The 25,152-nt window shown below is 44.3% G+C and overlaps 1 protein-coding gene across 1 annotated transcript in view; it reads left to right on the top strand.

Annotated features, from left to right (window-relative positions):
• Positions 1-9,177: 9,177 nt before the first annotated feature.
• LOC129708791 (leukocyte surface antigen CD53-like) overlaps positions 9,178-25,152 on the top strand; it is a 29,712-nt gene continuing 13,737 nt past the window's right edge. The window contains exon 1 of the mRNA XM_055654762.1: positions 9,178-9,335. The gene's annotated coding sequence lies outside the window, so the exon portion shown is untranslated. The remainder of the gene's footprint in view (positions 9,336-25,152) is intronic.

Below are 25,152 nucleotides of genomic sequence, written 5' to 3'. Positions count from 1 at the left end.
GGCAGCACGGACATTGTGGGCCAAAGGGCCTGTTCCTGTGCTGCAATGTTCCATGGTCTATATTTCCATTTTTTACTCTCCCCAGATTCTACCCCTCACTTACACATTAGGGACAATTAACCCACCAAGCCTCACGTCAGGAAGTGGAGAAAGTGGAGCACGTTGCGATGGGAACTTGCAGAATAACAGAGACACCTTGCAAACTCCACACAGACAGCGTGGAGGTCAGAGTTGAACACAGGTCTTTGGCACTATGAGGCAAATGTGTCAATGTGGTCTCCATTCTCTATCACTTAGATTAAGGACATAGTGGCTGGGTATTTAAATACATACATTTTCCCCACTGTGACTTGGAGAGGAATTTGTCCTTGTGAAAATGATGGCAAACCCAGCAAAGTACTCTGGAGTATCTTCACCTCCGGGGGGGTCAAGAAGATCTTTGCTATCTGCATTTTACCGTTTCCACTACCTCAGTGCTTCTTTATGTTTTTGTTTCGAGATACAGCACGGAAACTGTCCCCTTCTCAGCGTCATGACCTTGACCGTCCTCCGGTACCCACTACGGGCCCGTTCCCATCAGACAACCGGCACTCACGCGGGCCTGCCCCCGTCCGATCTCCGTAGATGGGACAGATAGGTCGGTGTGGGAAAGCTGGGTCGAAAGGCCTGCTTTCACACTGAATGACTCTATGACATATATGCAGGCAAATATGGCAGACACAGATAGTGGATTTACACCGACATTTTCCTAAATAAATTCACACACTTTCAGATGAGTTCTCACCCACCGCACAGTCACATAGTTACAATCAAAGATAAACTCAAATAAGCAGTTGCATGCACCATAAAGAACAGAGCCACATACTGCACATCAGTAGCATCTGGAAACAGCAGCATGCAGGTGCAAGTGAAGTTACTATTTGAAGCACTGTCCTCCAGGCTTTATGAGTAGAAACGAGAAGTCTTTGGAGAAAATGATACTTCATTTCAAAAGTCGGGAAAAGCACAGAATATTTTTTTTGGGGGGTGTAGTTTGATTGTGCAGGGATAGATAGAGGAAATACAAATATTTTTAAACGTTTCTGCTGCTACAGCTTTGGGTCATGATAATAAATACCGGAACCAAATGTACAAACGGCAACGGCTGGAGGGAGCAACGATATGGAACATTCTAAGGTCAGGTACAAGTCGTGTTGAAGATCAAGATAGAAAGGAGAAGTTCTGCACAGTCCTCACCAAGCACATCATTCACACATCGCCAACAGGTGTCTATGTTGGGTTAAAACAGTAACCGTTTCCATTATGTTAGGTTTCATTTACAGAGTCGTAAATAGCACTGCGTCAATAAAAAAAACACTTGCTATTTTGGGTATATGAGAAGCTACTGCTGTCGTATTTTATGCTTATAAGACGGTACCAGAATATTTCTCCTTTATAGAAGCCAATAGACTTCTTCACTTGTGGAAAAGACTATTCAGCTTTTCTCATATTCCCGCTCCTTTCTCGTGCTCCTGCAGATTATATGTTTTCTCATCTAAATTAAATTCCCTTGTGAGTTAGTTACTTCATGCTTTCAGATTATAACAACTGGCCATGTATAAAACCAGGGCAGCACAATGGTGCTGTTGGTAGAGTTGCTTCCTCACAGCACCAGAGGCCCGGGTTCAATCCTGACCTCGGATGCTGTCTGTGTGGAGTCTGCAGTGTGAGAGTGTAAATGTTTGGGTTTCCGGTTTCTCCCCACGTCCCAAAGTCATGCGGATTTGTAAGTTAATTGGCCTCCGTAAATTGCAAGAGTGCGTAGAGTGTGGATGAGAAAGTGGGATAACATAGAACTAGAGTGAACGGGTGATGGAAGATCAGTGAAAATTCGATGGGTCAAAAGACCTTTTCCATGCTACATCTCTAAACTAAACATTCCCCTGTCTCTCCTTTCTGTTTTACTACAATATCTCCCATCACTGTCAGCCTATTGACTCTTCCTCATGTTATTTACCAATATCTTTCGTAATTCTGGATGTATCGAAATGTTTAAATACCTCCCAGTGATACCTCTGCTGTAACTTCATCCAAGCTTCTCCGATTACTTCTTTAGGATGGCACATCATGGCACACAGACAGTAGAGCCACTGCCTCACAGTGCTAGAGACCCGCATTTGATCTAGACCTCCAGTGCTGTCTGTGTGGAGTATGCATGTTCTTCCTGTGACCGTATGTATTTCAGAACAGCACTGATAGGTTAATTGGCCACTGTGAATTGCTTCTGGTGAATAAGTGGGTGGTTGAATCTGGGGACGTGGTCAGTCCCGACTTGAAATATCGCTTACCCTTCAAAGATGCTGCCTGACCCACTGAGTTCCTCCTGCACTTTGTGTTTTGCTCATGATTCCAGCATTTGCAGTTCCTTGTACCACCTTTGTCATGTTTTGTCACCCATTCCTTCTCTCCAGAGATACTGCCTGTCGCTGAGTTACACCAGCATTCGGTGTCTATCTTCAGTGTAAGACAGCATCTGCAGTTCCTTCCTACACAAGATAAGCTTGCCTGTCTGACTGTTCAACGGCCGAAACACTCATTCCTTCTATCAGAGGCACACAGGGTTTGGAGCAGTTACTCCACATACCAAGCCTGTAACATCCGTCACCAGCCTAGCATCAGGAGTGTGGAATCTGCAATATTGCATTTGGAGTATCACTTCTTGGTTTTGGTCATTTCCAGCACAGCAGCATTACTGTTTACGAAACATACTGCCAAATCTAGGTAGTGAAAAGGGAACTTGGCAGTTTCTGTAATGTTTAAGAATGGTTCCCTGATCTTCGGACCAGCGCTGGCTCATTGCACTTTGGCTAATTTAACAGTGGTCCTATTTCCAACTCCATGACTTCCCAACCACCCATTTCCCCACCTCCTCACCCTGACTTTGACTTGGTCCATTCCCTGCTGATCTTGTTGTTCAATTAAAACTGCCACGTGATTTTTGCTCTTCCTTTTCGGAAACTACTCTCTTAATGGGTCGAGTAGTAGTAATTCTGTTTAGAAGAGGAAACAGCAAGTGGCTACTGGCACAGATACTTTGCACCAATGTTTATTCAGTTTAGTTTAGACACACAGTGCAGAAACAGGCCATTCGGCCCACCGAGTCCACTCCGACCAGCAATCACCTCGTACACTAGCACTATCTAACACACTTGGGACTATTTAAAATTTTACCAAAGCCAATCTACCTACAAACTACAAATCAACATACGTATTTGGAGTGTGGGAGGAAACCAGAGCACCCAGAGAAAATCCACACGATCACAGGGAGAACATCCAAACTTGTACAGACAGTACCCCTAGTCAGAATTGAATCCAGGTCTCAGGTGCTGTATAATGCCCCTGTCCCACTTAGGAAACCTGAACGAAAACCTCTGGAGACTTTGCGCCCCACCCAAGGTTTCCGTGCGGTTCCAAGGAGGTTTTTGTCAGTCTCCCTACCTGCTTCCACTACCTGCAACCTCCGGCAACCACCTGCAACTTCCGGGAACCGCATGGAAACCTTGGGTGGGGCGCAAAGTCTCCAGAGGTTTCTGTTCAGGTTTCCTAAGTGGGACAGGTAAGGCAACAACTCTACCGCTGTACCACCCTTGGGTTGTATTGGGTGATGTACCACATTGAACACCGGGAGAAGTCGCTAGTTATAGGAACACACTTAGTGAAATATTTTACTTGTTCCCCCTATATTACCTAAAATTGCAATTCATTCTAAAGCAAATTTAACACACGAAAACCATTTGAAACTGCACTGTGTTTCCAAATTAACCTAATGATAATCTTAGATATTCTCAAAGTACCATTCTGACAATCAATCTAATGATCTAGGATCCCCAAGGCAGATAAGGGCAACAGGGACAATTGAACACTTCCACCGCCAATTTCTTCTCCAAGTTATACGACCTTCATCATTTAACGGTCTAATCCCTGAAAATCATTCCCCAACACTTTTGTAGGAGTGGCTGCGCCAGAGAATCTATTACAGGTTGAGATGATGGCTCGCCACCACCTTCGCAATGCAATTTGGCGATGAATGTTGGCCCTGCCGGTGATGTCCATAGACCTAGGACTTCTTGTACAAGGACCATGGATAGTTATCATGCCAGTGTGGCACACAATTTAGAAGACACAGAAGTACTTGTTCAGAAGACAAGGGAATGTTTGTGCTAGGTCGTATTCAAGGGACGAGATTGCTAAATGGCACATCGGTTGTATCTGTCTGTACACTGACAACTGGAACCAAACCTTTAAAATTAATCCTGATCTGAAGGGTTTCTGTTCAGTTATCTGTGGGCCAGGTAAGGCAGAGCACACTCTACCGCTTAACCTATTTCAGGGCAGTTGATGAATAAGATGAAGAAAGTCTTGTTACAGCTCCACAGGTCTGCGGTGGCTTGAATGTGGTCACACATGTAATCCTGCACATGGGTTTGATCTCCTTATTAAAGAACCCCATCTGACTTTGAGATGGTGCAGCAAACGTTCCCAGATTGATTCTTGGAATGAAGTAGTTGGCTGATGAGGAATGGTGGGAATAGGTTGGGCTTATTGGAATCAGAAGAGTGAGCTCATGCTAAGATGTATAGGTTCTGAGTTTACGTGGCAATGTAGATGCTCAGAGCGTGCTTGCTCTGATGGGGCAGTCCAGAACGTAAAGGCATTGTCTTAGGACAGTGACAAATCTCACCAGGAGCTGTGGATGCTAAGTCTTTCTGCACATTCAGGACAGAGATAGATTGCTGAGTTACTTGAGAATCTAGGATTCTGTTGATCGGGAGGGAGTCAGGAGTTGAGCCTTAAAGGCAGAGAAGACCTAAGAAACCAAATTGTCTACTCCTTCCCTTTTTTTGTGTTGGTTTATTCAGCCCTTCCACCCTTTACCATCAATCTTGTGACTCTCACTGTTGGCCAATCTAATCAGAGAAATGTTGATTTCAGTATGTCCAGGCCTCTCAACTGATGACTTCAAGAGTCTAATATCTATAATTAAGCCAATAGTGTGATATCTTTAGTGTGGCATCTTGTTCAGCTGGAGTAAGTTACTGGAATATTTTTGTTTAGTTTAGTTTTTAGTTTAGAGATATAACGCTGAAACAGGCCCTTTGGCCCACCGAGTCCACCCCCAGCCAGCAATCCCCGCACATTAATACTATCCTACACATACGAGTGACAATTTAAAATTTAACCAATTAACCTACAAACCTGTCTCTGGTGCTGTAAGGCAGCAACTCCGACATCTGAATATTGTCTGAAGTGCAGCATTTGGAGTGTCACATCTTTGTCTGGTCATTCTAGGTGCAACTGTATTACTGTTCATAGAGCTTGTGACAAATTAGAAATAACCTTAAGGGAACTTGGTCATTCATGGAATGAGTGCCTCATCTTCCATGCTGACTCTTCGTACATGGGCTAATTTAACAATAGTTTCACTCCTCTCCTGCTGACTCACTCCCTGCCCCAGATTCCTCAGCCTGCCTTGGTCTTGCAATTAAAACAACTGTACATGATCTTTCCTCTTCCGTTCCTGGAACATTTTGCATATTGAGTTAGAGATGGGTAATAATAGTGTTTACCTGTACAGACACAAGGCTTTAGAATTTGTATTGGGTGATGTACCACATCTAACAAATGGTCATCTGGGGAAGTGGCGACTTTTAGATATACAATTAAATACTATATTTTACTTGTCCCCATATTTCATACGGGGTTGGACAGGCAGGAAGATTATTCCCTGATGTTGGGGAAGTCCAGAACAAGGGGTCACAGTTTAAGGATAAGAGGGAAGTCTTTTAGGACCGAGATGAGAAAATCATTTTTTCAGATTCAGATTCAATTTTAATTGTCATTGTCAGTGTACAGTACAGAGACAACGAAGAGAGTGGTGAATCTGTGGAATTCTCTGCCACAGAAGGTAGTTGAGGCCAGTCCATTGGCTATATTTAAGAGGGAGTGAGATGTGGCCCTTGTGGCTAAGGGGATCAGGGGGTATGGAGAGAAGGCAGGTATGGGATACTGAGTTGGATGATCAGCCATGATCATATTGAATGGCGATGCAGGCTCGAAGGGCCGAATGGCCTACTCCTGCACCTATTTTCTATGTTTCTATACCATCTACCATGGTAATTAATACTAAAAACGTTACTTTATGCTTCCTTTAGAAATATAGTGCGGAAACTCTTGAGTCCGAGCCGACCAATGATCGCACCGTACTCTAACTTACAAAGACAATTTTACAACTTAACAAAGCCAATTAACCTACAACCCTGTACGTCTTTGGAGTGCGGGGAGGAAACTGCAGCACATGGAGAAAACACATGCGGTCACAGGGAGAACGTACAAAATATGTTAAGACTGCACCCATAGTCAGGAATGAGCCTGGGTCCCTGGCGCTCTAAGGCAGCAACCCTACCATTGTGCCACCCCAAAGGAAAGTTAACACATGAAAGCCATTGAAACCACTCAGAATTAGACAGAGAATGGTACAAATAGCCAGTTGGTCAGATAGCAGCTGAGGTGAGGTACTTCTCTATCTATATTTCTGAGTTACAGTGTTAATAGTGTTTCTCATTGGGATTTCAAAGTCCCAGAAAGTTCCATTGGCGTTGGAAAGGTCACTTAGTCCCCAGGTGGCCCAACAGAAAAACGTCAACATTTCTCCAGAAATGTGCACCTGGAAAACGTCCCATGGAAAATCCCAAATGTTTTCCGTCTGTATGTGTCACAGAGTGCAGGGAGTGAGTGTTGCTGCCTCACATAACAGCGAGTGCTGCTTCTACAGAGATCCACCAGCCTGGGGTTGATCCTGACCTTGAGAGTTTAGAGACACATCGTGGAAACAGGCCCTCTGGCCCACTAAGTCCACGCTGACCAGCGACCCCCACACACTAACACCATCCTACACACGCTAGGGGCAATTTACAATTTTACCAAGCCAATCGGCCTACAAACCTGTACGTCTTTGGAGTGTTGTTTGTGTGGAGTTTGCATCTGCTCCCCATGACCTTGTGAGTTTCCCACTGGTGCTTCCACATCCTAAAGACATGCTGGTTGGTCAATTGGCCACTGTAACCTACCGCTGGTGTAAGTGAGTGGGAGGAGAATCAGTACATGAGAATCAATGGGCATGCGAATAGGTTATTAGGAAAATAAATTAGCAAATAGGACTGATAGCTCCGAGAGCCAGCATAGACTCAAAGGGATGAATTACCATATAACCATATAACCATATAACAATTACAGCACGGAAACAGGCCATCTCGACCCTTCTAGTCCGTGCCGAACACATAATCTCCCCTAGTCCCATATACCTGCGCTCAGACCATAACCCTCCATTCCCTTCCCATCCATATAACTATCCAATTTATTTTTAAATGATAAAAACGAACCTGCCTCCACCACCTTCACTGGAAGCTCATTCCACACAGCTACCACTCACTGAGTAAAGAAGTTCCCCCTCATGTTACCCCTAAACTTCAGTCCCTTAATTCTCAAGTCATGTCCCTTTGTTTGAATTGCCTCCTTCTTTCTTGCAAAATAGTTTTGAGTGAAAAAACATGTTCAGTGAAATTGCACCAACATATTATACACAAAGACCAACGCAAACGGATTAAAACTGAGATAGCAGTGCCAGAGATTTAATTCTTCCCTCACATTTCCTCCTAACTCAACAAGGAATGTTGTTTGTCGTATATAATAATGACTTTGATGAGAACATAGATGACATCATTGAAAAGGCAGACATCAGCAGAATGAAGAACGATCCCTCTCTGACTCTCTGAGCTACTCCAGCAGTTTGTTTTTTTGGCACAATTAGTGAATTTGTAAATGACGCCAAATTGGTGTTTGTGGACAGTGGGAAAAGGTTGTCTAAGAATACAACAGGATCTAGATCAAGTGGGCAAAGGAATGGAAGATGGAATTTAACTCTGACAATTGATGTAATTTGGGACGCAAAACCATGGTGTGACTTACGCAGTGAATTGTGGGTCCTGGGAGTGTTGTTGAACAAAGAGACCTTGAGGTGCCAACACAACACTCCCTGAAAGAGGCACACAGGTGGACGGGGTGGTGAAGAAGACCTATGGCCTCCATTAGCCTTGGCATTGAGTCCAAGATTTGGGATTCTCATGTTGCAATTATAAACAAAATCTGTTAGGTCACACTTGGAGTATCTCGCACAGTTCTAGTTGCTAAACTTAGCAAGAATGTGTTTAAGGTACAGACGATGCAGAAAAGATTCACCAGGATGTTGCGTGGGCTTGAATTATAGGGAGAGATGTTTAGGTTGGGACTATTTTCCCTGGAGTGAAGGAGTGAAGGAGGCTTAGGGGTGACATTAAAAAGGTATATAAAATCATAATGAATATAGATGTGGATGATACCAGTCTATTTACTAGGGTTGGGTGTGTCTAAAACTCGAGGACAACAGTTTAATGAGAGAGGGGAGAGATTTAAAGTTGACTTAATGGGCAAGTTTTTCATAGAGGTGGTGGGTATTTGGAAAGTACTGTCAGAGGAAGCGGTAGAAAGAGTACAATTACAATGTTTTAAAGACGTGTGGGCAGGTAAAACAGATAGGAAATGGAGGGACAAGGGCCAAACGCAGTCTAGGGTTGAGTGATGTCGGGAAGCTCCAAGCCGCACGTGGTTCGACTGGCCCCGACCCGGGATCCGATCGCCCAGCGCGGGTGGAGCTGAGATTCCCCCCCCCCCCCCTGATGTGGGAGCATGGTCGCCCCGATGCGGAGGCCTCGACCGCCGGCTGCGGGAGCCAAGATCGCCCCAACAACGGAAGGTTCGAGTGCCCCGAACACGGGAGAACAAAGAAGGGAAGAAGATTTAACTTTTTAACCTTTCATTCACAGTGAGGAATGGAGGGGAATCGCTGTGGTGGATGTTCATGTTAAAAATATATTTGTGTGCCTTGTTGCTATTTATTGGTATGACTGTATGGCAAATCAAATTCCTCCTATGTTGCAAAATGGGATGAGCATAGATGGATGCCTTGGTCGGTATGGACTAGTTGGGCCGAAGGGCGTGTTTCCTTGTGAATGTGTGACCTAAAGGGTGACCTAAAGTGTAAACAGTGCTGCATTGTCGAAGCACAGCCCACTAACGGAGCGTGCTTCGTAACTTCCTCTCCCCGGCAAACGGCAAGGCAGGGACACCGCATGAAACTTAAGAGGAAACTTAACGAGCCATCATTCTTCCCCCAGCTCCCAGCGGCAGAACGTCGGCGCTCCGAGCCTTTGAGACACCAGGCACCTTGAGTTTAGTTCGAGAGTTTCGAGGACAAAGACAAGGTAGGGCTGAGATAGCGGGAAACGTTAGCATTTGTCAATGGTGGAATTAGAGTCCGCCACATGACGGGTTCTTGGGAACAATAATATGTTCCATTGTTTTTGCTGAGGTCTCGAACGCTCAACAACGTCTAGTCACAGCTCTCTTGCCTTTGATAGGCACAAACTGTTGGAGTAACTCAGCGGAGAGAGACACAAAGTGCTGGAGTATCTCAGCATCTCTGGAGAAAAAGCGATGGGTGACGTTTCTTCAGACTGAAGGGTCCCGACCCGAACCATCACCCCATCCATTTTCTCCACATATGCTGCCTGACCCGCCGAGTTAATCCAGCACTTTGTGTCTATCTTTGGTATAAACCAGCACCTGCAATTCTTTGTTTCTATCTAGTGTCTTTTATTTGAAAGGTTGCGGGTTCAAATTGTCCAGCGCTGCCCCAGGGGGGAGTCTATTCCCACCCTCTACCCTCCCCTGCTGTACCATTGGAGTGTCGCGCTCCTGTATCTCCGATTACTCATTGGACCCAACGATTCCCTTGTGTGGATGTAAAATATGTCGATGCGTTTTTTGTTTCTAAGACAAACAAGCAAATTATCTGCTGTGAATGAAAAAATATATTCTCCCGAAGATTAGCTGACAATGATCTCCTTCAGGTGTCTGCAGAGCATTCACTGGCGCTGTGCGGCCGCTGTGTATTGTACGTGACGCTATACTAACAACACTTAACTCGGCTGGTTTGGCAGCATCTGTGGAGACGGGGGCGGATTAAGGCTCACTGGTGCCCTAAGCACTGACCAATCTTGGTGCCCCCCTCCTTTCCACACTGATCCAGTCCATTTTAGTTGTCGACATGTCTGACCAGATATACAATGCAGGTTGCAGCAGTACAAAAATGTATTCATATGATAACACAATATACTGTACAAACTAAGCCAAGCTTGGGCTACATAAAGTTCTACAAAAATGCAATACAACATCTATTTTAATATTTCACAAGTTAAATGTATCAAAGTTCCAATATTCATGACCTGAAAGGCATTTTTCTACATTTCATTTTCGCAAAATCACTGATAACATCCTCGAAATTAATACTTCTCAGAATGTCTGCTTGAATTATTAATATACACAGTGAGTCGAGTCTTTCTTGAAGCATAGCTGATCTATTTGGGGTTTTTATACGTTTCAGTTGTGAGAATGACCTCTCTGTTGTGCAGTTGGTGACCATTAATGTTAAAAATATTCTTAAGGCAATTTCAACATTTGGAAAGGCACTCTCTAGTTTGTCTTCTGTAATTGTGTTGTAAAGTTCCATGTGAGTGAAATATGTTTTCTTGGTTGTTTTAAACTTATGAAGAACATATGAATGGAACTGCTGAAGCTCTGTGGACAAAGTGTTGTTCATGTCATCTGGATAAACATCAATGAGTGTCTGACAAGTCTTTGAGTACCTTTCACTTTCTGATAATTGGGAATTAGCACCTTGTTAGGTGGCATTAGGAACATCTGTCAGACACGAGAATCTGTCTGCTATTTCAGTGACACCTTTCGTCTTCTCATTTCCGTTTCTAACTTTTCAACAATTACATAAAAAGTGGAGATACGGAATTTTTTACAAATCTTCATTCGTTTTTTTTTCTTTTCACCCTTTTCCCAACTTTGTGGTGCCCCCTTTGGCCCTGGTGCCCTAAGCACGTGCTTAGTCTGCTTAATGGTTAATCCGCCCTGTGTGGAGAGCATGGGCAGATTACTTTTCATTTTGTTTAGTGATACAGCGTGGAAACGGCCCACCGTGTCCCCGCCGACCAGCGATACACTAGTTCCATAGTTCCATCCATCCCCGCACATCTTTGGAGTGTGGGAGGAAACCGGAGCACCCGGGGAAAACCCGCGCGGTCTCAGGGAGAACGTACAAACTCCGTACAGTCAGCACGCGAGGTCAGAATGGAACCCGGGTCTAAAGGCAGCAACTCTATCGCGATTGTGCCGCTGTTTCGGGACTTTTCTGTAGACTGGGGGTAACGCTCGGGTTTGTTCTGTTTTCAAGCGTGAAGCATGCTAAAGAAATACAAACTTTTCATATCCACGGTGCTGGAAGCGCAAGGGTTAACTGAAGAAGTGTTGGAGGTATACAGGAAGTCATATAGTCAGCGGCTGGTATCAAGACAGTGGGTGTAGAGGTGAGGCAGTTGGTGGCCTTGAAGAAGAGGCCAGGTCCGATCCAGGATCGACCCCGTCATCGGGAGTTAGCACGTTCTCCTCGTGACCGTCGGGGTTTTTCCGGATGCTCCGGTTTCACTCCATATTTCAAAAACGTGTGGGTTTGTTGGTGTGTACGGGTGATCCCTGGGCACAAATCGCCTGTGTCCATGCTGTATCTCTGAACTAAACTAAGAGTGGAGAGAGTCAACCGTGTTTAATTGTCATATGCACAGACTAGAGAACAATGGAATTCGTTCGTGACAGATGTGTAAATATTATACCCCTAGACAACATATAATTATGAATTATTAACCCAAGTGCTAGTGTAAACATCCCCAAATCTTAGTGCAATCAGAGGCATTCCACGGTTCATAGTTTAATTGGTGCTGTGTGGCGTTTAAGTGCCTGGTGGTTGTTGGGAAGAAGTTATTCTTGAAGCTGGTGGGCACCGTTTTTGGCCTCCTGTACCGTCTTCTTCCTGATGGTAGGGGTTAAATGAGAGCATGGCCACGGTGTTGTGGGTCTTTCATGGTGCTGGCTGTCTTCATGAGGCAGCGCCATCTATAGATCGCTTCAATAAATACCCTTTATTCTTAAACTGTGGCCCTGATTGTACTCCCCCAACATCGGAAACATTCCCTGCATCTAGCCTGTCCAATCCCTAAATAAATGTTTTATGTTTCTATAAGATTGCCGCTCATCCTTCTAAATTCCAGCGAATACAAGCCCAGTCGCTTCATTCTTTCATCATGTGACAGTCCTGCCATCCCGGGAATTAACTTCATGAACCTATGCTGCAGTCCCTCAATAGCAAGAATGTCCTTCTTCAAATTAGGAAACCAAAACTGCACACAATACTCCATGTGTGGTCTAACCAGGGCCCTGTACAATTGCAGAAGGTCTTCTTTGCTCCTATACTCAACTCCTCTCATGAAGGCCAACACGCCATTAGCTTTCTTCACTGCCTGTTGTACCTGTATGCTTACTTTCAGTGACTGGTGTACAAGGGCACCCAGGTCTCGTTATATTTCCCCTTTTCCTCATCTGACACCATTCAGATAATAATCTGCCTTCCCGCTCTTGCCACCAAAGTGGATAACCTCACATTTATCCACATTATACTGCATTTGCCACTCACCCAACCTGTCCAAATCGCCCTGCGTCCTCATAGCATCCTCTTCACAGTTCACGGGTTATGGGGAGAAGGCAGAAAAATGGGATTAGGAGGCTGAGATCAGCCATGATTCAATGGTGGAGTAAATTCGATGGGCCGAATGGCCTAATTCTACTGTAACTTGTGTGAACCTTTGAGAGAATTTGACCGATGGGGTGTAGAGTTGGAGAGGTGGGTAGAGCCACACAAAGACGGGGTGGAATGCAGAGTCGTGGTGGGCATCAGTTCAGCCACGATGCCGGAGTGGTCTAGAGGGTCCAAATGGCCCATGCACACCGCTGTCATACATCAATATCTTCCACTTCTCCCACGAGTCCTGCATCCAAGTGGCATCGCTTGCCCGCACTATGTCTCTTCTATCATTCCAGCATCATCGATCCCTGATTTGGCTCGTTGGACCCTCTGGTATTTTGAGCGACAGGATATTAGGGGTTGGATCTTAAGGGGTTGGACAGGCTAGATGCAGGAAGATTGTTCCCGATGTTGGGGAAGTCCAGAACAAAGGGTCACAGTTTAAGGATAAGGGGGAAGTCTTTTAGGACCGAGATGAGAATATTTTTTTTTCACACTGAGAGTGGTGAATCTGTGCCACAGATGGTAGTTGAGGCCAGTTCATTGGCTATATTTAAGAGGGAGTTAGATGTGGCCCTTGTGGCTAAAGGGATCAGGGGGTATGGAGAGAAGGCAGGTACAGGATACTGAGTTGGGTGATCAGCCATGATCATATTGAATGGCGGTGCAGGCTCGAAGGGCTGAATGGCCTACTTCTGCACCTATTTTCTATGTTTCTATGATATCACAAACTTGCCCCGGGGTTACTGGGGGAAGAACGGCTTTGTCGATCCGGGCAGACTGTCGGTTGTGTAAGCTTGTGTTCGAAGTCATCTGGAGCAAGACCCTGCTGGGAAGTTGTCAGAGGAAATGGGTGTGTGGGACTGATTAGTACTGGGAATGGGGTGGGTGTGGTGGTCGCTACTGCAGTCGGATGGGTGTGAGGAAGATTCATACTGGCGGGGGAATGGATGTGAGGATAATATTACTGGAGGTCAAATGGGTGTTTCTGTAGATTAGTGCTGGAAAGGAAGTGGGTGTGTGTACTGTGTAGCACTGGCGAATAGTGGAAGTGAGTAGAGTGTAATATTTACCTCTAGATTGTCTGGAATATTGGGAGAGATATCAGAAGCAGTACTCTATTTTGGATGAAATGTTAAATGACAGAAATATAGGTTAGTGTGGAAGTCAGACACAACCAAAGGCCCCTGTGGCTGGAGTTCCCATCCTTAGTTCATTCAGATTCAAGTTCGTAAAAGCATAAAGCTGAGGTGAAACACAAGCAGCAGGCTGATGTTACACACCATTGATGAAATTCCCAGAGGATGGAACTAATGCCCAGAAATTCTGACAACGGGAAGGGGCCTAAATGTGTGAACTATTTTCTTAGTGTTGAATTTTTAGTTTAGTTTAGTTTAATTTAGACAAAAAGTGTGGAGGCAGGCCCTTCGGCCCATCGAGTCCACGCTGACTAACGATCATCCACACACTAGTTCTATCCTACAAACTAGGGATAATTTACAGAAGGCAAATCAGCCTACAAACCCGCATGGCTTTGGAATGTGGATGGAAACCGGAGTACCTGGAGGAAACCCTACGTAGTCACGGGTCGAACGTACAAACTCCGTACAAACAGCATCCACAGTAAGATTGAACCCAGCTCTCTGGCGCTGTAAGGCAGTCGCCCTACATCTGCCACTGTGCTGAAATGAGTTTAGAAGTTGGGACATTACCATCCATCCATAAGACATAGGTGTAGAATTATGTTATGACATTACGTTTCAATTGTTCAAGATGTTGGTGAGGCTGCACTTGGAGCTTTGGTCACCCTGCAAGAGTAAAGATGCCGTTATCAGCCACCCCTCTCTTGAAGCAGCCAAAGTTGATGATGTGTGATCTATGACTTCCTGCACCCCGGCTTGTTTACAAAGTGGCTAAACTCATGGTGAGGACGCTCCTGATAGTGGGCTGGTGGAGAGAAGGTGGAGCTGGCTTGGTCAGGTCAATTGACCCTGCACGTATGAGGCAGTGATCAATAGATGGTGATATTTGCTCCATATCCATCTACCCCCTGCCTGGTCACGTGTCTGTCTAAATAGGTTTTAACTTTCACATCTGCTCCTACCACCTCCCTTGACAGCGCGTTCCAAGCACTCACCAATCTCTATGGAAAAAAAAACTTTGCACATCTCCTTTAAACGTTTCCCCTCTGGCTTTCAACCTACACCCTCCAGCACTGGATATTCCAGTCTAGAAAAAATATTCTGACTATCCAATCTTTCTATGACTCATAACTTTATATACTTCTATCATCCCTGATGCTCCAGAGAAAACAATCCCAATTTCTCCAACATCTCCTTATGGCTAATACATTCCAATCCAGGCAACATCCTGGTGAATCTCTTTTGCATCCTCTCCAAAGCCTCCACATTATTCCTACAATCTAGTGACCAGAACTGCACGCAATTCTCCATATGGGACCTAACCAATGTTTATTGTAGCTTTAACATGATTTGCCAACTTTTATACTCAATGCCCTGGCAGATGAAGGCAGACCTTCTTTACAACCCTATCTACTTGTGTTTCAGGGAGCTATGGAATTCCTTGCACCCCCCTCTGTACAACAATATTCCACAGATCCTGCCATTTATTGTTTAAGAAAGAACTGCAGATACTGGAAAAAATCGAAGGTAGACAAAAATGCTGGAGAAACTCAGCGGGGGAGGCAGCATCTATGGAGCGAAGGAATCGGTGGCGTTTCAGGTCGAGACCCTTCTTCATACGGGTCTCGACCCGAAACGTCATCTATTCCTTCACTCCATAGATGCTGCCTCCCCCGCTGAGTTTCTCCAGCATTTTTGTCTACCGCCATTTATTGTATACCTTTCTCTTGCATTTTACCATCCAAAATATGTCACCTCACATAATCTATGAAGCAGACAATGTGGTCTAGACAAAGAAGGAAGGGGTTTTTGATTGTGGCAAAGTGAAGATGCTGCAGGGCTCAGAGTTCAGTGTGAACAGAGTGCAGGGTGTGCAGTGAGTGTGGAGAGTAGTGTGCAACGTCGCTCTCAATGTCAGACTTTAATAACGTTTCTGAGTCGGGTTTACCTGCAAATAAATTGGAGGTGTTGTTCATTAGACCAATGAATTTTGAGCATTGCACTGCCAATTACATAATTCCGACAAGTTTACTTCAGTTTAGTTTAGAGATACAACGTTGAAACAGGCCATTCGGCCCGTTGATCCACGCACACTAGCCTATCCTAAACACACAAGGGACAATTTTACCAAGCCAATTCGCCTACAAGCCTGTCCCTCTTTGGAGTGTGGGAGGAAGCCAGAGATCCCTGAGAAAACCCACGCAGGTCACAGGCAGAACGTACAAACTCCGTACGGACAAGTACCCGTAGTCAGGATCGAACCTGGGTCTCTGGCACAGAAAGGCAGCAGCACTACCGCTGACCCTCTGTGCCACAGGTTTGATGTAGTGGGTTTGTAGAATCATCCACTACAGACAGTAACAGGCCCCTCAACCCATGAAGTTCCTGCTGACCATCAACCACCCATTTACACCAATCCTACACTAATCCAATGTTATTCTGCTCGCATTCCCATCAACCCCTACATTCTACTACATGCCACATTCAATTTACAGCAGCCAACCAAACCGCCAGCTCCCATGTCTTTGTGATGAAGGTAGAAACTGGATACCAGGAAGAAATCCACATGATCATACAGTGAACCTGAAAACTCCACCAAGGCAGAACCGGAGGTCAGGATTGAACCAGGAATGATACAAAAACTGTTCCACCAGCTGCACCACTGTGCCACCTACAATGTTCAATACTACCATTGCTAGTGAGCGTGAATGCTTTTTGCCCCAAATTACACTGTACAGTGTTAGTGACAGGCAATGGGACACTTCGAAAAGTATGCAAAAAACCGCCATCTCGTGTCAATGAAACATCGATAAATTGCAACAGTTGTTTTTGTAGTTGCGTGGATGGATTTTGTGTTCCAGGACACATCATTTTCTAATTTTGACAAATATGAGTCATGTAAAAATATAATGAAAGAAATAGATGTGAAAATAATAATTTGGAAATTTCCCCAAGATGTGGGAAGATCATTTTAACATAGAATAGTCAATGGGATAAGGGCAAGTTGTCACTCAGAGGACACTAATTACACTTTTATAATGTGCCATTTCAGTAAAAGACTCGCCCTTTGTGGAAAAACAGTGGGTGGCAGTTTCCACGTTCTCACTCTTTAATTCTTTCTTTAAGTGCTTGAACACGTCTTACCATTTGTCTTGCAAATATCAATATAAAAGCAAGAAATTCAACATGTTACTAAATACAAACTTTCCATGTTGGTGGCATAAGTTGAGGGGCAGGTTTGTGCATTGCACTTCCGCATTAGAATCAAAGTCCTATCTTATCCCATTGCCCATTCTCTCCCTGTGATCCTGCATTAATTCCAGACTCATCTCAGTTTCACTTGTGATCACATGACTGCTTAGACACTAACTGCTCCATGCGGTTGATGTGCTTTCTTGGAAATAACATTGATGTGGTTGCACCAAGATCAATTGTTAGTGATATTTACACCTTGAATATTGAGGCTATAGGTCATCTCCACTTCAGCACCGTTCCCTCTATCGTAGCCAATTTCAAACAGATGGAGTTTCTGTCCAGTGAAAATGGATTTCTGTAGTCGCCATCCACACTGTGGGGTCAGTACTTGACAAGTAATCTCTTGAGGTGATACTGGTTTGTTTAGTTTACATTTTAGGCAGTAGGAATGAAGGCACATTTGAAAGAGTAGTTCAGATTTTGCATGTATATTTCTGATACTAAGTACACTGAATGTTACCTTGGACAAAGCTTTGCCTGACAACGTTTAAGACGGGAATGGCGGCAGCATGGCACAGTGGTAGAGCTCCTGCCTCACAGCGCCAGAGGCCCGGGTTTGATCCTGATTATGGGTGCTGCCTATACGGAGTTTGCACGTTCTCCCTGTGACTATGTGGGTTTTCTCCGGGTGCTCCGGTTTTCTCTGACACTCCAAATACGTGCAGGTTTGTATGTTAATTGGCTTTGGTAAAATTATAAATTGTCCCTAGTGTGCAGGATGTCCCTAGTGTGCAGGATAATTATAAATTGTCCCTAGTGTGCAGGATAATGTTAGTGTTTGGGGTGATCGCTGCTTGGCTTGGACTCTGTGGGCCCAAGGGCCTTTTTCCAATCTGTATCTTAAAAAAAAGTCTAAAAGAAAGATGTAAGTCCGTTCAAATGAAGATTTGCAGCTTCCACTGCCCATGTTGCCACACCCCACTGCCACTGTTACCTTGGCTGAATCTTGCAGAGCAAAGTGTAACATTACACCAAAATAAAGAACTCAGTCCACCTAAAGGAATTATGTACAATTTACATTATAATTGGTGGCACAAGTCCTCTTTCCGCAGATGCTGCCTGACCTGCATATTATTTCCAGCATTGCCTGGGTTTATTTCAGATCTACAGTTTAATTTTGCACTTAGCTAATGTCTGTAAAGTCTGCAGAGTGCGGTCTTGCTCTTTTCCGCACCATTTCCTCTTTATTTGAGATGCTGTCACTTCAAAAGCAGATAATGAATGACATCAGCCAACAACTGTATTCTTAAGATAGGCACAAAATGGTGGAGTAACTCAACGGGTCAGGCAGCATCTCTGGAGACCAAGGATGTGTGACGTTTCAGGTCAGGTCCCTTCTTCAGACCCTGAAACGTCACCCATCCTTTTCCCCCTGAGATGCGGCCTGACCCGTTGAGTTACTCCAACACTTTGTGTCTGTCTGCGGTATAAACTATCATCTGCAGTTCCTTTTTACATAATCTATCTTTAAGATAGACACAAAGTGCTGGAGTAACTCAGCAGGTCAGGCAGCCTCTCTGGAGAAAAAGGATTCGGGTCGGGACGCTTTTTCAGACTGAAAATAGGAGGTTGGGGGGAGTGGGGGGGGGGGGGGGGGGGGGGGGTGGGGGGGTGAGGTAAAGAGCTGGAGGCGAGAAAGGAACAATCAGAGCCAGCCACAAATGATTTCAGGCAAGACGTGGTAGGTAGGTCCTGTGTTTGTTATCCAATAAAGAAAGATTTGGATAACAAACGAGGTCTTGATTCCAGAATAACATGATTATCCACAAGGTCTAATTTAGTTGCCAGTAGATCCAATTTTCTGTTACAATGATGGGTGCACTCTAAAACATAATCAATGAAGGTCGTGAAATGTTGGTGGTGTAACTGCTGCATTCCATAACCCTGCGTTTAGGCTTTGACTGCTGTCGCCACATCACACTCCTATTTACTAGTTAAGAGCCCTCACTATTATTTCCCCGACAACACTACATAACCGTGGGAATTTGCTGTTCACATTATCACACCAACTTTATTTCTCAAAATATCTTATTGATTGTAAAGTTTGTTTCACAGTGAAACCAATGTTATAAATACAACTCTTTCCCATCACTATTAATTAGTACAGTTTCAGCAGAGTTTAGATGCAGTCTGAAGTTTCCTCCACACATCATAGCAGAGATATGAGGTGCACCAGGTTGCTGCCTGGACTAGAGGGTATTTACTATAAACTTAGATTTCTTTCTCTGGAACTTGGGAGGTTAAAGGGAGACCAGATGGGTATATAAAATCATGAGATGCACAGATAGGGTAGACATTCAGAACCTTTCTCACCATGTCAAATATCAGAGAGCGTAGCTTTAAGGCTGGAAAGTGGAAAGTTTAGAGGAGATTTGCGGGGCATGTATTTTACACAGAGGTGGAGGCAGCTATGACAGTGGCCCTTCAGACATTTTTACAGGAAATGGAGAAATATCAATTGCATGCAAGCAGAAGTGAGTAGTTTAATTTGCTATCATGTTTGACGCAGACATTGTGGCCTGATGGGCCTTTTCCTGTGCGATACTGTTCTGAGTTCTAAGATATTAAATCATGATTCCACAGAAGTTCTGCTGCTCTTGTTCTATAAGCCTTCTTCTCTCTTCTGACATCATTACTTCCTCTTTTAGACATTTACAACCTTTAGTTGATTGAAATCTGACCAAAATGAAGCAAACAACATGAATCTATCAGTCATATCTATAGTGTTTATTTGCCTCAAATATTATCTGAGAAATGGAAGGGGCCACTCTAGTCATCCTACTAGTTCCATTGTTCTTCTCCTTGTATCCCTTCATTATCACCTCTTCCCCAGCCAAAAGTGGGCCATTATGGGCTCTACCCTTCCTTGGTCATGTGTTGCCGGTCCTGCTTTGTTCTGATCTGTTCTTACCTCCAGTCCCCTCGCCTCTACCCTCAGTCTGAAGAAGGGTTCCGACCCGAAACGTCACCCATCCTTTTTTCCATAGATGCTGCCTGACCCGCTGAGTTACTCCAGCACTTTGTGTCTATCTTTGATATATACCAGCATCTGCAATTCCTTTCTGCACAAGGGACATACACCACAAGGTTCAAGAATAGCTACTTTCCTACAACATCAGGTTCCTGAATGGATCTGCTTAGTCCCAATCCTACCTCAGCAATTGAACACTATGGACCACCTCTTGTTTAGTGTAGAGATACAGAGATAATGTATGAAAACGGGTCCTTCAGTCCACTGAGTTCACGCCAACCGCTGATCATCCATTCGCACTAATTCTATATTATCCTACTTTCTCATCCACTCTCTATACTCCAAGGGCAATTTATAGACTCCTACTAATCTATATTGAATGGCTCAAAGGGCCGAATGGCCTACTCCTGCACCTATTTTCTATGTTTCTATAAACCTACGTCTTTGGGATGTGGGAGGAGCATCGGAGGAAACCCACACGGCCACAGGGAGAACGTGCAAACTCCCCACAGCCAACACCCAAGGTCAGCATCAAATCCGGGACCCTGGTGCTGTGAGGCAGTGGATCTACCAGCTGCGCCACTGTGTCACCCTACCATATGCCACTTTTGCACAAACATGGGCTTGTTTTCTAATTGTCTTTTGCACCAATATCTTGTTTTTTTGCAGTCTTTTTCTTTTCGCTACTTTGTAGAATTTATGTGAAGCATATCTATGACATGTTTTTGTGTTTTGCCCAAGTCCATGTGCCTGTAATTCTGCTACAGACCAGGGTTTGATCCTGACTAAGGTTATTGTCCGTACGGAGTTTGTACGTTTTCCCTGTGACCGCATGTGTTTACTCCGGGTGCACCATTTTCCTTCCACATTCCAAAGACGCACAGGTTTGTAGGTTAATTGGTTCCTGTATCCCTAGTGTGAGGGATAGAACTAGTGTATGGGTGAGCATTGGTCGGCATGGACTCGGTGGGCCAAAGGACCTGTTTTCATGCTGTCTCTGTAAACTAAACTAAACTAAACTAAACTAAACTAAACTGAAGTCATCTAAATAGTCTCCTAGGGCCCTTAGCACAAAAAGCCCATTTGACTCACTGAGTCCACTCTAGACAATAAGAAGCCATTTATTCTATCCCATTTTTCATTCTTTCCACTTTTCCATCAACGGCCCCCGGATTTCACCACGATGACATTTCACAGTGACAATTACTTGGGCTTTACATGTCTTTGGTAAGTAGGAAAAAACTGGAGCAGGAGGAACACAAAACTCCACACAGACAAAACCCGAGATCAGGATTGAACCTGCGTCTCTGCCAACTAAACTAAACTAAACAAAGTTACTCTGCCTTAGATAGGCAATCTCTTGTTACTAAACAGTGTCCACTGCTTCGAGATCTGAAGAAGGGTCTCGACCCGAAATGTCGCCAATTCCTTCTCTCCATAGATGCTGCCTCGCACGCTGAGTTACTCCACCATTTTGTGTCTACCCTCTAGATTTTCCCACATCCTCTGTATATGCTTTCTGTCAAGATCCCCAAGATTTTACATTTTAATAAAGTCCTTTTCACTCTTCCAAGCCCCAATGGATTACACATCTAATTTGTCCAACCTTTCCTCCCAGGACAACCTGCTAATTCAAAGTATTAATCTGGTACTGCTTTCTCTAAACTGCGTCCAATGTATCACTTCCTTCCTTAATGAAGGAAGCCATCACAGTATGCAATAGTCAGGTCCAGTTAGTTTAAGTTTATCGTCATATACACACGTACGGTGAGTACTATGAACATTTCATTTGCAGCAGCATCACAGTAACAAAGACAACTCGCACAAACATACCTTATACATGAATTGCACATAAATCCTTCAAAACAATGGGAAGAAAAATTACAAAAACAAGACATTAGTGCAGAATACAATTAAAGAACAAGTCCATGGTAGTGCAAGCAGTGGTCCTTTGTGTTTCAGGACCTGATGGTTATAGGAAAGTAACTAGGATGCGAAAACTTGGATGGGAATTCACCAATTAATAAACTATAACTCCAACGGAGTCATGACCTTCGAAACAAAAAACATGTTTCTCTAGGGAGGGATTTTACTCTAAGGTGGCACAATAGTGCAGTTGATGGAGCAGCTACATTGCAGCTCCAACGATTTGGGTTCAATCCTGACCTCTGGTCTTATGTGGAATTTGCACTTTCTCTCTTTCTTCCCTCCCACATCCCGAAGACTTTAATTTGTTAATTGGCTGGTAATTTGGCTACTGTGAAATGATCCTAGTGTGTGGGTGAGAGGCAGTATCTGGGAGGAACTGTTGGGAATGTGGGAGAGTAAATTAGGATTAGTGTGAATGTGTTGTCACTCTATTTGCACAGACACAATGAGCCAAACCTCCAGATTCAGGGACAGTTTCTTCCCAACTGTGATCAGGCAACTGAACCATCTTATCAACAACTAGCTACCAACTACTTCATTGGAGACTCCCAGACTTTAATTGGACTTTATCTTGCACTAAACGTTAATCCCTTAATCCTGTATCTGTACACTGTGATCGATTCGATTGTAATCCTGTATAGTCTTTCCGCTGACAGCATAGCAGGCAACAAAAAGCTTTTCAATGCACAATGTACACTGTACACGTGACAATAAACGATGCTAAGCTAAACTAAACTACCTGTTTCTATGCTCTATCACTCGATTTGTCAGCATGGTAGCGCAGCGGTAGAGTTGGTGCCTTACAGCGCTCGAGACCCGGGTTTGATCCTGACTACGGGTGCTTGTCTGTACGGTGTTTGTACATTCACCCCGTGACCTGCGTGGGTTTTCTCCGGGATCTCTGGTCTCCTCCCACACTCCAAAGACGTTGGGGTTTGAAGGCTAATTGGTTTGGTATAATTGTCAACTTTCCATAGTGTGTGTTGGACAGTGTAAGTGTGCGGGATCACTGGTCGGTGCAGACTCAGTGGGCCGAAGGGCCTGTTTCCATGCTGTATCTCTAAAGTAAACTAAACTAAAATGACTAGTTTAATGGCCAACACATATGGAATAAGGGGTGTGTGTGGTCACAAGGTAGTGAATAACACATCACGGCAAGTAAGCAAGTAGGTCATTTCTGAAGCTTTTGCAGGGTCTCTTGTTTTTGTGTATGTTGAGGTGAATGAAGTCTTCCAACAGGAAGTGTAAGCAGGATGTGGGCTCACATTGAGAATGGAGCAGACAGCTTGCATTAGAGCAAGGTTCCGCTAATGGCTGGATGTTATAATGAGGCAGCAACATTGGGTAAATGTTGCACAATCGCTTGCTTGATCTACGATTACTGACACTTTTCTTTCACCTTTCTTGGGAAATTTGCTTTTCTGCATAACAGTGTATTTCTAGAGCAATTCCATCATTGCAAGCTGCACTTGACACCAAATGATTTGCATTTTTTGGATGGTCGGCATCATTGGAAACCCAGTAGCTCACAACGCCAGAGACCCGAGTTCGATCCTGACCTTTCTATGCAGAGTTTGCATGTTCTCCCTGTGACCACATGGGTTTCCTACAGGTGCTCCAGTTTCCTTCCACATCCCAAAGACATGCGGGTTTGTAGGTTAAATGGCTTCTGTAAATTGCTCCTAGTGTGTAGGGAGTGGCGAGAAAGTGGGATAACATAGAACTAATGTGAATGGGTAGACAAAATTGCTGGAGAAGCTCAGCGGGTGCGGCAGCATCTATGGAGTGAAGGAAATGGGCAACATTTCGGGCCGAAACCCATCTTCAGACTGATCATGTGAATGGGTGATCGATGACTGTTGTGAACTAATTTGTCAGAGGGCCTGTTTCCTTGCTGTACCTCTAAACTAATCTAAACTAAACTATATAAAATAAACTCCCCTGACATCAGTCTGAAGAAGGTCTCGTCCTGATGCATCACCCATTCCTTCTCTCCAGAGTTGTTGCCTGACCCGTTGAGTTATTTCAGCATTTTGTGTCTACCTTCGATTTAGACCAGCATCTGCAGTTCTTTCCTACACATAAACTAATGTTGTTTTCACGTGGTCCTGGTTCAAGGCCTAAAGACTTGGATAATTCCATGACCTTCCTGAAATTGTTTTATTGTTGTGGCTTACCTGAGAGTGGAGACTGAACCTCAGTTTAACATGTGTGGAGTTTACACATTCTCTCTGTGACGGCATGGGTTTCCCAAAGACATCAACATTGCTGTGGAATGTCAGCCACCAATATTGATCCAGTCTCTTGAGTGGGACTGGAAGCCACAATATGCAGGCCCGGAGAAGAGAATAGTAGCACTTCAGCATTTTCTATGTCTATGAGTTTTCACCTAGGCCCAAGTTAAAGTGACCATGTTACATATTCAGCACCAAGGAGCCTCCACAGAAAATGAAATCTAACTGTGTTTGTTCTTCAATCTAAAACATTAATTATGTTTCTTTATCTACAAATGCTGCTGAGTGTTTCCAGTATTTTCTGCTTTTATTTCACATTATTACCTGATCATTTCCTTGTGTTCGTGCAATGTCCATCCTTTTGTGTCTCCTGTTACATTTTATTCAATAACATCCAGTTATAACGTCCAGAACAAGGGGTCACAGTTTAAGGATAAAGGGGAAGTCTTTTAGGGCCGAGATGAGAAAAACATTTTTTTACACAGAGAGTGGTGAATTTGTGGAATTCTCTGCCACAGAAAGTAGTTGAGGCTAGTTCATTGGCTATATTTAAGAGGGAGTTAGATGTGGCCCTTGTGGCTAAAGGGATCAGGGGGTATGGAGAGAAGGCAGGTACAGGATACTGAGTTGGATGATCAGCCATGATCATATTGAATGGCGGTGCAGGCTCGAAGGGCCGAATGGCCTACCCCTGCACCTATTTTCTATGTTTCTATGTTAAATGTTTTTTTAAAGGCCTCTCGGTTCGCAATAGCATGTTGGGCATTGACGCTTGGTCCGTTCTATATGAACGATGCAATACTTTGGCTGCTTGGCTCTTTTAATGTATGCTTATTTTAAGCTAAA

This window comes from Leucoraja erinacea, chromosome 24 (genome assembly GCF_028641065.1).
Source record: "Leucoraja erinacea ecotype New England chromosome 24, Leri_hhj_1, whole genome shotgun sequence".
Taxonomy (NCBI): domain Eukaryota; kingdom Metazoa; phylum Chordata; class Chondrichthyes; order Rajiformes; family Rajidae; genus Leucoraja; species Leucoraja erinaceus.
The sequence above is the reverse complement of the archived record's forward strand: the minus strand, read 5'-3'. Positions and strand labels throughout refer to the sequence as shown.